The sequence below is a fragment of the Tursiops truncatus genome, chromosome 10 (assembly GCF_011762595.2).
Source record: "Tursiops truncatus isolate mTurTru1 chromosome 10, mTurTru1.mat.Y, whole genome shotgun sequence".
NCBI lineage: Eukaryota > Metazoa > Chordata > Mammalia > Artiodactyla > Delphinidae > Tursiops > Tursiops truncatus.
The window spans coordinates 80,443,048-80,457,155 of NC_047043.1; the positions used below are offsets into that span (position 1 = coordinate 80,443,048).

At 40.9% G+C, this 14,108-nt stretch overlaps 1 protein-coding gene across 2 annotated transcripts in view; it reads left to right on the plus strand.

The window, feature by feature from the left end:
• The first annotated feature begins 36 nt into the window (after positions 1-36).
• TAFA1 (TAFA chemokine like family member 1) overlaps positions 37-14,108 on the plus strand; it is a 769,514-nt gene continuing 755,442 nt past the window's right edge. For both annotated transcript variants that reach the window (XM_073787537.1, XM_073787538.1), the window contains exons 1-2: positions 37-441; positions 1,443-1,597. The gene's annotated coding sequence lies outside the window, so the exon portion shown is untranslated. The remainder of the gene's footprint in view (positions 442-1,442; positions 1,598-14,108) is intronic.

The following is a 14,108-nucleotide window of genomic DNA, read 5'->3' on the forward strand; positions in this document are numbered from 1 at the left end:
GCCGCCCCTCCCGCACCGCCCCCTCCGCCCGGGCCCGCCTGCTACCCCCGGGACGTCGCAGCGCCCCTGAGGGGCCACCTTCTATAGCCCTGCGTCCCCCACCGCGACTCCCACCTCGGCCCCAAGTTCACTTTCAGCCTTCAGAGGCCCCGTGGCCTCCTCACCGTGCTACCCCGGCTCACCATGCGAGCAAAAACACATCCCGAGCCCTACGGTCGTGGGGCTTAAACTACGCTGGGGCGACAGGCCAGTGGACTTTGGCCGGTGCCGTGAGTGCTCTGAGGACCGGCCCACGGAGCTGACGCCAAGTAAGGGAGGCCTCTGGTCTGGTCCTTGGGCCCCAGAGGCTCGCCTAGGGAAACGATATTTGAGCTGAGCCTTGAGGGACTACGGGAGAAGCAAGTGGGTCTGATGAGGTCGGTGGATCCCCTCTACACCTGAGTAAGAATTTTTTATCTTTTACCGAAGGTTAAGGCAAAGCAATTGAAGCACTTTAAGCCAGTAATCAGCAGAACAAGAGCAAGCGTTTATTCGGAGTTTACGTGACTCTAAGCACTGTATATGTAATAAAATTACTATAGCAAATAAGCTTAATATGTGCGAGCCACGTTACAAATTATGAACTAATTTAGTCTTTATAGCAACCTTTCCAGTAGGTACCAATGTATAAATCCCCGTTTTGCAGAAGAGAAAACTGAGGCACAGAGAGGTTACCTAACTTGTTGAAGGTCAGAGATCTGATAAGGATTAAAAATGGTTCAAACCCATGCTCTCTTCTTCCCACCCTATTAAGTACCATTTTAGAATTTTTTTTAACCTTACTCTGTTCTTGAGCCTATGATCATGAGAAAATGTACAATGTAACAGAACTAGGAAACTGTTTCTGCTTTACTTCCCTTTTTACTTTTTCTGCTTTTAATATTTTTTTAATTTTTATTTTGACAAAACAAATCTACAGAAAAGTTGCAAGAACATTACCCCCAACTCCGAAATATCCTTTACCCAGATTTACCACTTATTTATATTTTGCCTCATTCCCCATTTTTCATAGATATAGATACATAGCTTTATAGCCCATTCTTAATCACAAGTTTACTGGCTAGATTTAGCATCCATTGTTGATTATTTCTTGAATCAGTTATTACTGTAATGGTTGCAAAATCATGATTGTCTAATTCCATTCCTTTCTACATTTTTTAGTTTACATTCTACTCTGAGAAGAGCTTTACCATCTCCCACGTTTATTTATCCTTGTATTCACTTGTATCAATATGGACTCATGCGTCCCTTTTTATTCAGTGCCAAGCCTATGCTCATTCCTTTTACATGTACTCAGCTGCCTCTGAATATGGGTCATTTAATCCCACAGACGTAGGATGGCTCACACTTATTGAGTTCCTCCTAAGACTTCTCGCTATTTTCTACCCTTTTTTCCCAAATAGGAAGCTCTTTGAGGTCAAGGATCCACCAAAGAGTTCTGCACTGTGCTTTGCTGAGATAAGCACTGGGTTTTCAGTGAAACTGGATTGGATTCAAATCTCACCTCTGCCTTCTGTGAATCTGTGACCTGAGGAACTACCTAGGTCATACAGTGATAGTAAGTATTCAGTGAGATGTTGTATGTAAAGACCTTGCACATAGCAAGGTCTCAGTAAATGTTGTGTTTCTTCCTCTGATATATTCTTAATAAATATTTGATAGCTAATGTGAAACACCAGAGCCAATCTGAGGTATGGGTCATAAGGCCCCTGACACTTTGTAACTTATCTTGATAGCACTGGCGAACAGTAGAGACGTGTATGTGCCAGATGAAAGTATTAAAAGAGTGTAAAGTTGTTGTCTCCAGGAAGAGGGTGGAGGATAGGGGTCAGGGAACCTTTACATTTTTAGAACTTCGCAAATACTGATTCCTGGGCTCCACTCCAGACCTACTGAATCAGAATCACTTAGGATGGAGTCTGACATCTGCATTTTAAATAATCTTCTCAAGGAGTTATTTAGTTTGAGAACTAAAAAAAATAAAAAATAAAAAAAAAGCAGACAAACCAAACCATAGCGGTAAACTCTCAAGAGGTTTCCCAGTGAATCAAGAGACAAGTTACTCTGCCTTCTTCCACTGGGTTCCTAAATGTAGAATGAAAATCCTGTGATTCGTAGACAGAGGTGATGACTAAATGCTGCTCTCAGAGAGTCTTGACACATGGGTATAAGACCTGTCTTCTACCAGGGGTCTAGGTCAGCCCCGACATGTAGAAGCATTGGCTAAGGGTGAATAAACAGTGATTCTATGCTTTTTCTTTATCCGTATTGCAATTGTGAACTGCTTGAGTAGTAACTGTGGCCATAGGCAATACCACTACCAAAGCATTCTGTACTGTCTGGGATCAGATTGAAGCACAGAGGTAGATACCAGACAAACTGAGTTCAGGTCTTGACTCTGTGATTTAATAACTCTGAGCTTGGGCCAGTTATTCCGCAGCCTCAATCCTTTATCTGTGAAAGGGGGATTATAATAGTATGTATTTTGCCAGTGTGTTACTGAGTCCAAGCTCGTACTACTTGCTGTACAACAGGCCAATAAATCGAGAGACAAGTTGCTGGAGCAAGGAATAGTGACTTTATTCAGAAAACCAGCAAACTGAGAAGATGGTGGACTCGTGCCCCAAAGAACCCATCTTGCCTGAGTTAGAATTCAGGCTTTTTTTTATACTAAAAGGGGAGGGAGTAAAGTCAAACATTTCCTGGTTCCTGTCAGCCTCTGGGAGGGGATGCGTTAATTTCTTCCTCCCAGCAGTCATTCACGGGTGGGCCTGATCAAGATGTTCCCTGTGAGCTAAATTATTTTAGCTTAATGCTCATTACCTACTAGGCAGGGTTCCCAGAGATGGGCCATTATGTATAATTTAAGCTTATAGGCAACATCCGTTTAGTGATTAACTTGTAATAGAATGCAAAGGGTTCTTCCCCATTACAAGTGCATTGTCAAGCACTGGAGATCCCAGTGGCTGATAGCCACTAGGCTTTCTTTGCTTGACTAAGAAATCCTTTTTCATGTTTGTTTCTTTACCATTTACATCAGTGAGCCTGTTTCCCCGTTAGTAAAATGAAGGCCAAGTATGACAGCATCTTATTAGAACTAGGAATTAACAATATAGCACTTCTCATAAACTTTGCGTACACTGGAAATATTAAGTTCCAAAACTCCTTCATCAAACTTTGGATTTAGAACAACCTGCCTACACTATTTCTTATTGAGTTAATTGTTCCAGGAAAGAAAATAAAAACATCAATAGACCCACACACCTTCTCTTTCATTTTAGCAGTGTCTGTTAACAGTGAAATAATGTGCTCGTTTTCATATCCACACTGATTACTCCCTGGGCCCAAATTTGCCAAAGAGGCATGTCAGGAAACCTAGCACAGGGATCATGAATTTAGCAGTTCCAGTGGTTGTTTATCATTACCTTTTCATTTAAGAATAAAAACCATTTGACAAATACAGACTCATTGTAACCAGTAGAAATGAATAGAATTTTTTACAAAACAATCCTAATTTTCATGGATAACATATTTGAGTTCATGCTACTCCCTGTCAGGAATGAAAATCACTATTACGATGATGAAACAAAGGGCATTTGTGGATTTTGTCTGGTTATTTCTTCTTTAATGGATAACAGATTTCTTGAATTTACAGGCAAAGAAACTTTGGGCTTTCATTATGTACACTGATAATACCTCTGTTGCTGTTTGTGACAGCCATTTTAACCAATGCTTCAAGTGTGTTATTTGCCAATGGCACAGAAAGAAGTTCCATTGTGCTCCAGTTATTTTTTCCCTCTTCAATAATGCATTAAAATGATTAATTCTGATGACATTTTTCAGCAGCTTATTTAAATTATAAGGTGCACAGAAGAAAAGGGATCTGAAACTAAAAGTGTCTCCTCTGACAAAACCACAATGAGCTCAAGAGAAATTCTCACTATATCCTGGAGAGGATCTGGGGAAGGGAAGGTAGAGCCATAGTAACAGGTCAAAGTCAAGATAAAAAAGAAGTGAGAGTAAGGAACATCAGAAACCAGGAGAAGGAACATTCAGGGACAAGGTCAGCTGGAAGACTATAAGTGGAGAACGAGAGTTAAGGATAGAAACAAAGGCGATGACATTCTATTGGTCGAGAAATTTAGAAATGGATAAAGAAGATGGTAAAAGTGGAGTGAAGAACATTTACACAAAGGACAGTGGAGAAGCATGGACTGAAAGAGAAAAATGGTACCAGATTGTGGGAAAGGAATTCCCTTCAAAAAGAAACCTGTTTTCCCACTGCAATCGAAAGCCGTGGAATTTAGCACTTTCAATATTATTAAGACATCCTTCATTTAAATACCAAAATAGGGACTTCCCTGGTGGCACAGTGGTTAAGAATCCTCCTGCCAATGCAGGGGACACAGGTTCGACCCCCGCTCTGGGAAGATCCCACATGCTGTGGAGCAAGTAAGCCCATGCACCACAACTACCGAGCCTGTGCTCTAGAGCCCATGAGCCACAACTATTGAGCCCATGTGCCACAACTACTGAAGCCTGGACGCCTAGAGCCCATGCTCCGCAACAAGAGAAGCCACTGCAATGAGAAGCCCATGCACCACAACAAAGAGTAGCCCCCGCTCACCGAAACTAGAGAAAACCCGTGCACAGCAACGAAGACCCAAAGCAGCCAAAAAATTAATTAATTAATTAATTAACTAATTAAATACCAAAATAAAAATTAAAGGCATTCCATTTCAAATGCCCTGCTTCATTAGGAAGTAAGCAGTCACAGCAATGGTTTTTAATAGAATTCCTTTTTTTAAAAAAAATTTATTTATTTTTGGCTGCATTGGGTCTTCCTTGCTGTGCACCTACTCTTTGTTGCAGCGCGCGGGCTTCTCATTGTTTGTGGAGCACGGGCTCTGGGCACACGGGCTTCAGTAGATGTGGCTCGCAGGCTCAGTAGTTGTGGCTCGTGGGCTCTAGAGCGCAGGCTCAGCAGTTGTGGCGCACGGGCTTAGTTGCTTTGCAGCATGTGGGATCCTCCCGGACCAGGGCTTGAACCCGTGTCCCCTGCATTGGCTGGCGGATTCTTAACCACTGCGCCACCAGGGAAGCCCCAGTAGAATTCCTTTAAGAGGTTTCTGTTTTGTTTTAATGTCTTTGGGGCCATATTCTCCAAAGGTTCTGATTCAGTCTGTCTTGGGACCCAGAGATCTGCATTTTTATAAGTACCTCTTCCACCCCACCATCTTTATTGTTGGTGATCCATTGTCTATGACTGGAGAAGCACTGACCCAAAAGGTGGGACTTTGAGAAAGCTAGAGGAAAATGACAGAAATCATCTAATTCCTCTCTTTCTCTCTCATTTTCTTTTCCATTTCTTACCCCACTTGTAGTATGTTTTTTAACCTTTCCCTACCCCTCCAAAATCTTAGTACATGAGAAGAAGGAGTATGGAATGAGGCTCCAAAGGAAGGTTTCATGCTGTTCCCTCTGATGGAAACAACTCTTCCTGTTGTTCACTGGACTCGGGCTCTCTCTTCCCTAGAGAGGGTTTCAGTCACCACCCTCTTCAGGAAGCTTCTCTGAAGACAAGGCTGGGGATCATCTCAGTGGTTATCATTAGGCAATTACCCCATTAGTTTCTTGTCTGCTTCTTTCTTTAAGATTTAAAAATCTGCAGTGACAGGGACTGTGCCTTCTTTGCTCTTATGACCCTGCACCCAGTACAGTGCCTGGAAGACAGGCGGTATTCAACTGACATTGACTAAACAGATAACTAAGTGAAGATGAAACCAGTGCAAAAATCACCCTAATAAGAAAATTCAAAGATTCAATAATGTCTAGAAATCTGCCAGTACCTCCTAACAAGAATGGAAGTTGAGTCCCATGAAGGGAAATAACCTGCCCAGGATCACACACTACACTAGTGGTTTTGTTCACTGTTCCTCAGAGTTCTTAGATGCCTTCAAGATCCATCTCGCCCTTACCTCTCTCTCCTTCCCCTACATTTATTGAACATGTATGTGCTTTCTCCAAGCTTTACAGAAATTATCTTACTTAATCCCCACCACAGCTGTATTTTACAGATGTGCAAACTGAGTCTCACAGCAGAGAGTAAGTTGCCTGAAGTAATGACTAGGAAGAGGCCAATCTCAATCATCTGGGATTGAATCTACACCAGCACTATCTAATGGATCTTTTTGCAATGATGGAAAAGTTCCATAACTGTGCTGTCTGATACCATAGCCATCAGCCGTGTATGGCTACTGAGCACTTGCAATGTGGCTGGTGAAACTAAGAAAATAATTTTTTTTTTTGCGGTACGCGGGCCTCTCACTGTTGTGGCCTCTCCCGTTGCGGAGCACAGGCTCCGGACGCGCAGGCCCAGCGGCCATGGCTCACGGGCCCAGCCGCTCCGTGGCATGTGGGATCCTCCCGGACCGGGGCACGAACCCGTGTCCCCTGCATCAGCAGGCGGACTCTCAACCACTGTGCCACCAGGGAAGCCCCTAAATTTTTAATTTTAATTAATTTATATTTAATTTTTAATAGCTGCACATAGCTAGTGACTGCCATATTTACCAGTAGAGGTCTATGCTATCCAACTGATGTGCAGACTTTGTATCATCTCACTGTTTTCTTAATTGTATTCCTATTAGGTACAAGTTATATGAATTGGGTTCCTAATTTAGGTACAAATAGCTTATTTAGGAGGTGATCCTAGGCAGCAGGAAAAGGAATGGGGAAGTGAGACAGGGAAGACGGAACAGGCTGTAGGCAATTGGGGTTCAGTTTCAGAGAGCACTCTGGTAGAATGTTATGGAACATACCTCAAAATGGTTCCATCGAGGGATGAGGAAGTGGTCATGTTTTTCCACCAACTCCAACTCCCATGCCTCATTGGTTGAGAGCTGCTCCTGGGGGCACTTCCAGCTTCCCTTTCCTCGGAACAGTTACGCCCCTGTGGTTAGACAAAGCCTTAGAGCAGGGAGACGCAGGTCTCTGAAGCAGTGATTATCTTGCAAAGCTGCCAGTGACTTCCAGGGAAGTCCAGGAGATGTGGGCCCAAGTAAAACTATATTGCCTCTCCCTTTAACTGACCAGATTAGTTCATATCAATATTTTATCTGGGTTGGGAGGAAGGGCACTCGAGATTGTGTTGGTAAGAAAGGTTCTGCTACTTAGAGAGAGAGAGAGAGGGAGAGAAAGAAAAAAGTTTCCAAACTACAATTCTAAACTGTACTCTTGCCTGTTTTCATGACCAACTCAATTACTGGATTTTATCCTATTCTGTATCATTTCTAGCTCAGCGTGGATGCTCTAAGTATCCCTGCAGTCTAGGCCCCATAATGTAGTCATAAAATAGCTGATCCTGGACTTTCTCAGCAGAGACATGAAGAGACTCAAGCATTCCAGAAAGTGTTTGTTTGGTTGTTTTCTATTTGATATATTTAAAAAGATTAGCCGCAACAAGAGCAGAGAATCAGGGAGAACCTGATTTAAAAAATAAAATATAGTTTTAAAGAAGAAATAGAAGTGATGCAAATAGTAATTTCTCCTCCTCTGATATCAAGCTCTGTTGAGCTCTGGAAAGAGGAAACATGTAATTATGATAGAAGTGAATCAACTGAAAGCCAAGTCAAAAAGGCAGATCAGCTTCTGAAGAGATGCCCTGGCTTCTATAACGACAGTAGGTAAAGAGTCCTAGCCTCTCTACCTAGATCGGCTGCTGGTCCGTACGACCTTGGGCTGAAAGAACATGGAGAACTCCTGATAGTGTAGGCAAAAGGAATGTTACCAGATTTCTTTCAGAGACAATGGCCATCCATGGAGGCTAAGAAGAGCTTAGCTACCTCAAAGAACCTGCCTGAAGAGATTTCTTCATGCTACAAACCTCTGTAAATTTCCTTTCAAAAATTATGTTTAAGAAGAAATAGGAATAACCTTACACCAAAGTGAGGGCAAGAGTGTCCACAAGAGTGAAGACAGTAATGCCACAAGGGAGAAAATGAAGGGAGACAAGTAAAAATTTCACATGGAAATATTTCAAGTACCTAGAAGCTCTGAGGAAAATAACACCATGATGAACAAATGATGTGAATAAAAAAATTCAAAAAAGAAAAGGTAAAAGTGGCCAGTAAACAAGAAAAAGAGCCAGCTTCACTGATAGCATTGAAGAAATGCAAAATAAAAGATAATATTACCTTTTAAAATGTATATGTTTTTAAACCAATAAAAATGCCCAATTTGGGTACAATCGTGGAGGAAATAAATACTTTTTAATATTGTCAGTAGAAGTGTGCATTGTTACATCCTTCTAGAGGACAATTTGGCAATATATATCCAGAGCCTAAGAGTTTAAATCCTCTAGTCAAATAATTTTATTTCTAGGGATTATCCTAAACAAATACTTAAATTTGCAGTCAAAGATTTTTGTTCAAAGATATTAATTGCAGCAATTTATTTAGCAATGAAAATTTGGAAACCACATAGCTGGTGAATAGTTAATAAAAAAACCACACTAGAATATTGAACAATGCCAAAAAACGTATTATAAAATTTTAATTTATTTAAAGAAGCAGTGTATGCACACTGTAAGATTTTTTAAGTCTCTGAAGGTATAGCCACTGTTAATAGTTCATTTCTTTAAGAAGTTTTCTTCAACAAATTTTCTATATATACATTTTCTATTTTGATATATCAATATATATATCTCTATCCCTATCTATCTATCTATCTGGCCCACTACTTGTCTTTGTAAATAAAGTTTTATTGGAAGTCACTCATACCCATTTGTTTATGTATTGTCTATGGTTGGTTTCCAGTTACAATGGCAAAGTTGAATAGATGCAACAGAGAACCTATGACTAAAAATATGTAATATCTGGCCCTTTACAGAAAAACTTTGCAAACCCCTGCACCAGCATACAAACTCATTACAATGTTACCTCAGAGAGTGCAAATATTTTTGTCTGCTTTGTTTGCTATTGTATTCCCAATGCCTAGAACAGTGCCTGGCATATAGTAGGTGCTCAGTAAATATTTTTGGAATGAATTGATGGGATCAGTTGCTCCTGCTAATGCACAGTTGTGTGGTTTTCACATTTAGTGCTTGTTTTAGTATTACAAATAACACTGCAATGAACACAGATATTTGCTTACTTCTGCAATTATATCAGAAACAGTACTTTGAAAAATATTTAATGATGTGGAAAACATTGATATATCAAATTTTTTTAAACTAAAATTTTTGTTACTTTAATTTTTGTTATTGAAAATGTGTGTGTATAACCATAAATAATTTGAAATCTAGGAGGTGGGATTGGGGTGGTTTTTATTTTCTTTATTGTTATCTAAATTTATCATAATTAATACATATTGGTACTAAAAAAAAATTAAATGTATTTTTAAAGGACTCAAAAGATCCTTTTCATCTTGTCCCTTCTCTGTCCTATTTAATATCATTTAATATTTCCCATCCCTATAAGTTAAATCTAAATTCTTCCACCCAGGGCTTCAGGCTATTGAGCCACTGGTTTAAATACCCGTTTCTGTCTCCCCAGTGACTTTCTTCATGAAAGGTTTGTTCCGCCAGACTTGTATATTACTCTTTGTCCTCAGAAAAGGCCTCATAAATTCTACCTTGGCACACTTAGTCATAGCTTTTGTCCTGTCCAGAATGCCATCCTTTTTTCCACCTTCCTGAGCCTGCCACTGAAGCGTCCAATTCCTCCCAGTAGCATTCCTAAGTCCTTCCCACAGCCTCATCCTTCTACAGCATCTACTGTCATGGGTGGCAAATCTGGTTTCCTTTAGGAGACAAAGCAAGAAAACCTAAACGAACAACGTAGTACGCCATACAAGGGAATAAGGAGTCGTGGGGACCATGGCAACAAGTACATGTCCTATCTAAAGGCAGACAAATGAAAAAATAAATTTGTTTTTAAAGGCAGACCAAACAAAGCAAGACTGCTGACAAAATTTACCCTACAGCTTATACTGTATGGGCGTATAAACTGCTTGGAACTTTTTCCTGAAGCCCGTGGGGTTTAGGGATGCAGAAAGAGGGGCAGAAAGTGAGAGTTAATGGAGGTCCAAAAGTAGGATGGGGGTAGGTTGAGAATGAGGGATGGACAAGAGGTTTCAGGCTTAAAGAGAAGGGAGGGGTAGGATTTAAGACTGGACTAAGGATGTCTGTGGTAGAAGTTATGCAGTAATTTTTAAAATGAAATTCTAGTGTTTTATGTTTTAGGCTATATCAGAATATCCCTAGGGTCAAAATGGCTTCATCAAAACAGACCAAATAAAACATCTTGCTTCATCACCCATACCTGTACCCAAGTTCTTCTCATAGTAATGAAAATAGCAATAGCTAAGTTGAGTTGAGTCGGTATTATGTGAAGTCACTGTGTTAAGCACATTTACTGAGAGTGTCCACCTGACTCAGTTCTCAAGATAGCCTTATGAGATAAATGCTATTCCTCTCTTATAGATTAGAAAACAGACATAGAAAGAGGCAGTGATCTGCCTGAGGTCATATGGCTAGGAGGTGGCAGGGCTGACTTGAATCCAGAGTCTGATCCAGAAATTGTACAATGAATATACATGTTCTGCAAATTAACCACTTAACCACTGTGTTGTGCAGCTCAGAAGTGTTGAAAGAAAGGGAATGTTTGGTAGCAAGAGTATAAGTTAGGGTTTCTCAACCTCAATACTGTTGACATTTTAGACTGGATAATTCTTTGTTGTAGAGGCTGTCCTGTGCATTGTGGGATATTTATTAGCATGCTTAGCCTCTATTCGCTAGATGCCAGTAGAAAATGCCCTGAGTAGTGACAGTCACAACTGTTTCCATATATTGCCAAATGTCCCTGAAATGGGCAGGGTATTGGTGGAGGGCAAGAAGGAGCAAAACCTCCTCTAGTATAAATATTTATACCACTGGTATAAATACTTGTCCTTAGAGCAGAAATGTAATACTTAATATTGTCATTCCCCTTTTTATGGACTTGCATAATCCCAGATGTATCTCTTCCCCCACCAAATATCCAACTCCGAGAACAACAGAAATTATTGCACAAAATGTTGTGCATTTTGTATATCTAACCCTTTCATAGATTAATTTCATTAAATTCCATAGCAGGAGGGAAACAAAAAAGTTCTAAGTCATCAGACAATCATTAAATGAATTAAAATAGTAATTCTCATGTCATTAGTCTGATTTTAGCCAAGCCAAGGAAGTACTATTCCAAGATTCTGTGCGAAATAGCAAATTTCAATTTGAAAGTTCTCCAAGCAGTTAATGGTCCTGCTATCCATTTGATTTAGTAAAGGTTCAGAGCATTTGTTAGCTAAACTTTCCCAGAAAGTCATTTTTATACTATCACTGTTAGTCTATGCCATTAGGATCATTTCTTTCTATGATAAAATGGGATTTTATGTTATCATTCTGTGTCTCAGGGAAACGTATAATTTTTAATGGAAGAAATCTAAGATTAACCTCCATAGTCTCCGTAAGTGATTTCATAGCATCAGTCTGTGCAAAGGGAGAGTTTCATATTCTAAAGAAAATCAGCTCATATTATTAAAAACAACTGCCATATAGTATGAAAAATATTGGAAAAGTATTTGATTGTACCTCAAAATACAAGTTGTATTTCTTTGCCAGGAAAAAGAAAGTGAAAACTATTTGAGCTCTAATTCTGAAAGGCAAAATTTTGAACATTGAATATTGGCTATTGCCTGTGGCCTAACTGGATAAGAGCAATTCACCTGTTTGATCCAATTTGTTCTAACCTGTGCATTTCACATGGCAAGGGGAGAAAGTCCTAGTTTCATTGCTTACCAGGATTTTTTTTTTAATATTTATTTATTTGGCTGTGTTGGGTCTTTGTTGCTGCACACGGGCTTTCTCTAGTTGTGGTGAGCAGGGGCTACTCTTCGTTGTGATGAGCGGGCTTCACATTGCGGTGGTATTTCTTGTTGCAGAGCATGGGCTTCAGTAGTTGCAGCACATGGGCTCAGTAGCTGTGGCACGTGGGCTCAGTAGTTGTGGCTCGCAGGCTCTAGACCGCACGCTCAGTAGTTGTGGTACATGGGCTTAGTTGCTCCGTGGCATGTGGGATCTTCCCGGACCAGGGTTTGAACCCGTGTACCCTGCATTGGCAGGTGGATTCTTAACCACTGCGGCACCAGGGAAGTCCCAATGCTTACCAGGAATTTTTTTTTTTTTTTTTTGCAGTACGCAGGCCTCTCACTGTTGTGGCCTCTCCCGTTGCGGAGCACAGGCTCTGAACGCGCAGGCTCAGCGGCCATGGCTCACAGGCCTAGCCGCTCCATGGCATGTGGGATCTTCCTGGACCAGGGCACGAACCCATATCCCCTGCGTTGGCAGGCAGACTCTCAACCACTGCACCACCAGGGAAGCCCTCTTACCAGGAATTTTGATCAAGACTTCTATTGCAAGTGACAGAAACTTAAATGAAACTCAGTGTATTTATTGGCCAACATAAAACACTCCAGAAGAAAAGAGTGTCTGTTCTGAAATATAACTATTTGGACCTAAACATCAAGAGGAGGCGCTCTCTCTCTCTCTCTCTCTCTCTCTCTCTCTCTCCCCCCCCCCCACCTCCCCCCGCCCCCCGCCATCACCATCATCATCATCATCATCTCTGGTCTGAGTTTCTCTCAGTTTGGCTTTCTTCTTTTAAAATCGTTTTTCACAAGATGAAGAAGTGGGTACTAGGAACTTTCACATCACATCCTTACCGCCTGTTGATTATAGAAGAAAGAGAGCCCTCATCCCCTAGCTCAAGTTCTAAAAATATCTAAAAGATTCTGATGAGGCCATCTGGGGTCCCAGTTCCATTCCTGGACACATCTCTGTGGTGAAAAAGGGCTGCCATGATGTTTTAGATTGGATTCAAGTACAAGTGGTTTTATTAAGGAGGTTCTCCCAGTAGAAAATGGTAAGCAAATGAGGGTAACAGGGTAAGGGAAGGAAAAGAGTGTGTCAAAGCTGCAATAGCAGATAAAGTGCCAGCCTCCCTCTGATCCCACAGGGAGCTCCAGAACACAAATTGCACATCAGAGTGTGGAAGCAGGAGAGCTGGGCTTTGCACCTGTGCCCCAGTAGTTGGCTACAGGTTGCCCTGAGAGGATATAATCTCCTAGGCACTTCCAGCTCTGGCTCTCTGGAGGTGAGGCAACTCTAGTAGCCCAAGTGCAAACCTCTGTGGAAGGTTGCATGTACCAGCCTTTTGCAGCATAGGTCAGGGAAGTTGGGGGCTGGGCACACAGCACTGGTGTTTGCTGCACATGCTCATCCCTGAGTGGCCAAAGTACTGGTTCTCTATGATCGGTAACTCCAACCAGAACCACATTTTTGAGCCAAAGAAGAATAATTTACTAAAAAAGGGAAGATCCTGTTACAGGAAAAAGAAAGGGGCAGACAGAATAATGAATGTCAGTTCTATCTGGCTTCACTTGATTTGTACTCACCAAATTTGACCCCAAGAAGGTTGAGTCAACGTCAGGTAAACACACATTTAGGGAAGGAAAATTACATTTACTGAGAATCTACTATGTCACTAACACTGTTTTTGTTAACAGCTTCATTGAAGTATAATTACCACACAATAAAGGCACATACTTAGATTATAACTTTGATAAACTTTGACATATGTATACACCCATGAAACCATCACAGCAATCAAGATGATAAACATCTCCATCACTACAGAAGCTCCTCTTTCTAACCTATCACTCCCTACCTTTCCTGGTTCCTCCATCCTCAAGCAATTGCTCATGTGCTTTCTGTCACTATAGATTATTTTGTATTTTCTCGAATTTTATATAAATGGAATCCTTCAATATATACTCTTTGCTTTTTGGTTTGATATGATTAGTTTGAGATTAATCCATGTTCTTCTGTGCATCAATAGTTCATTCGTTTTTATTGCTGGGTAACTCTCTGTTGTAAAGATGTACCACAATTTGTTTATCTGTTCACCCGTTGATGGACTCTAGCATCTTTATGTATCGTATTATATTTATATGTCATATTCTTTTCACCATAC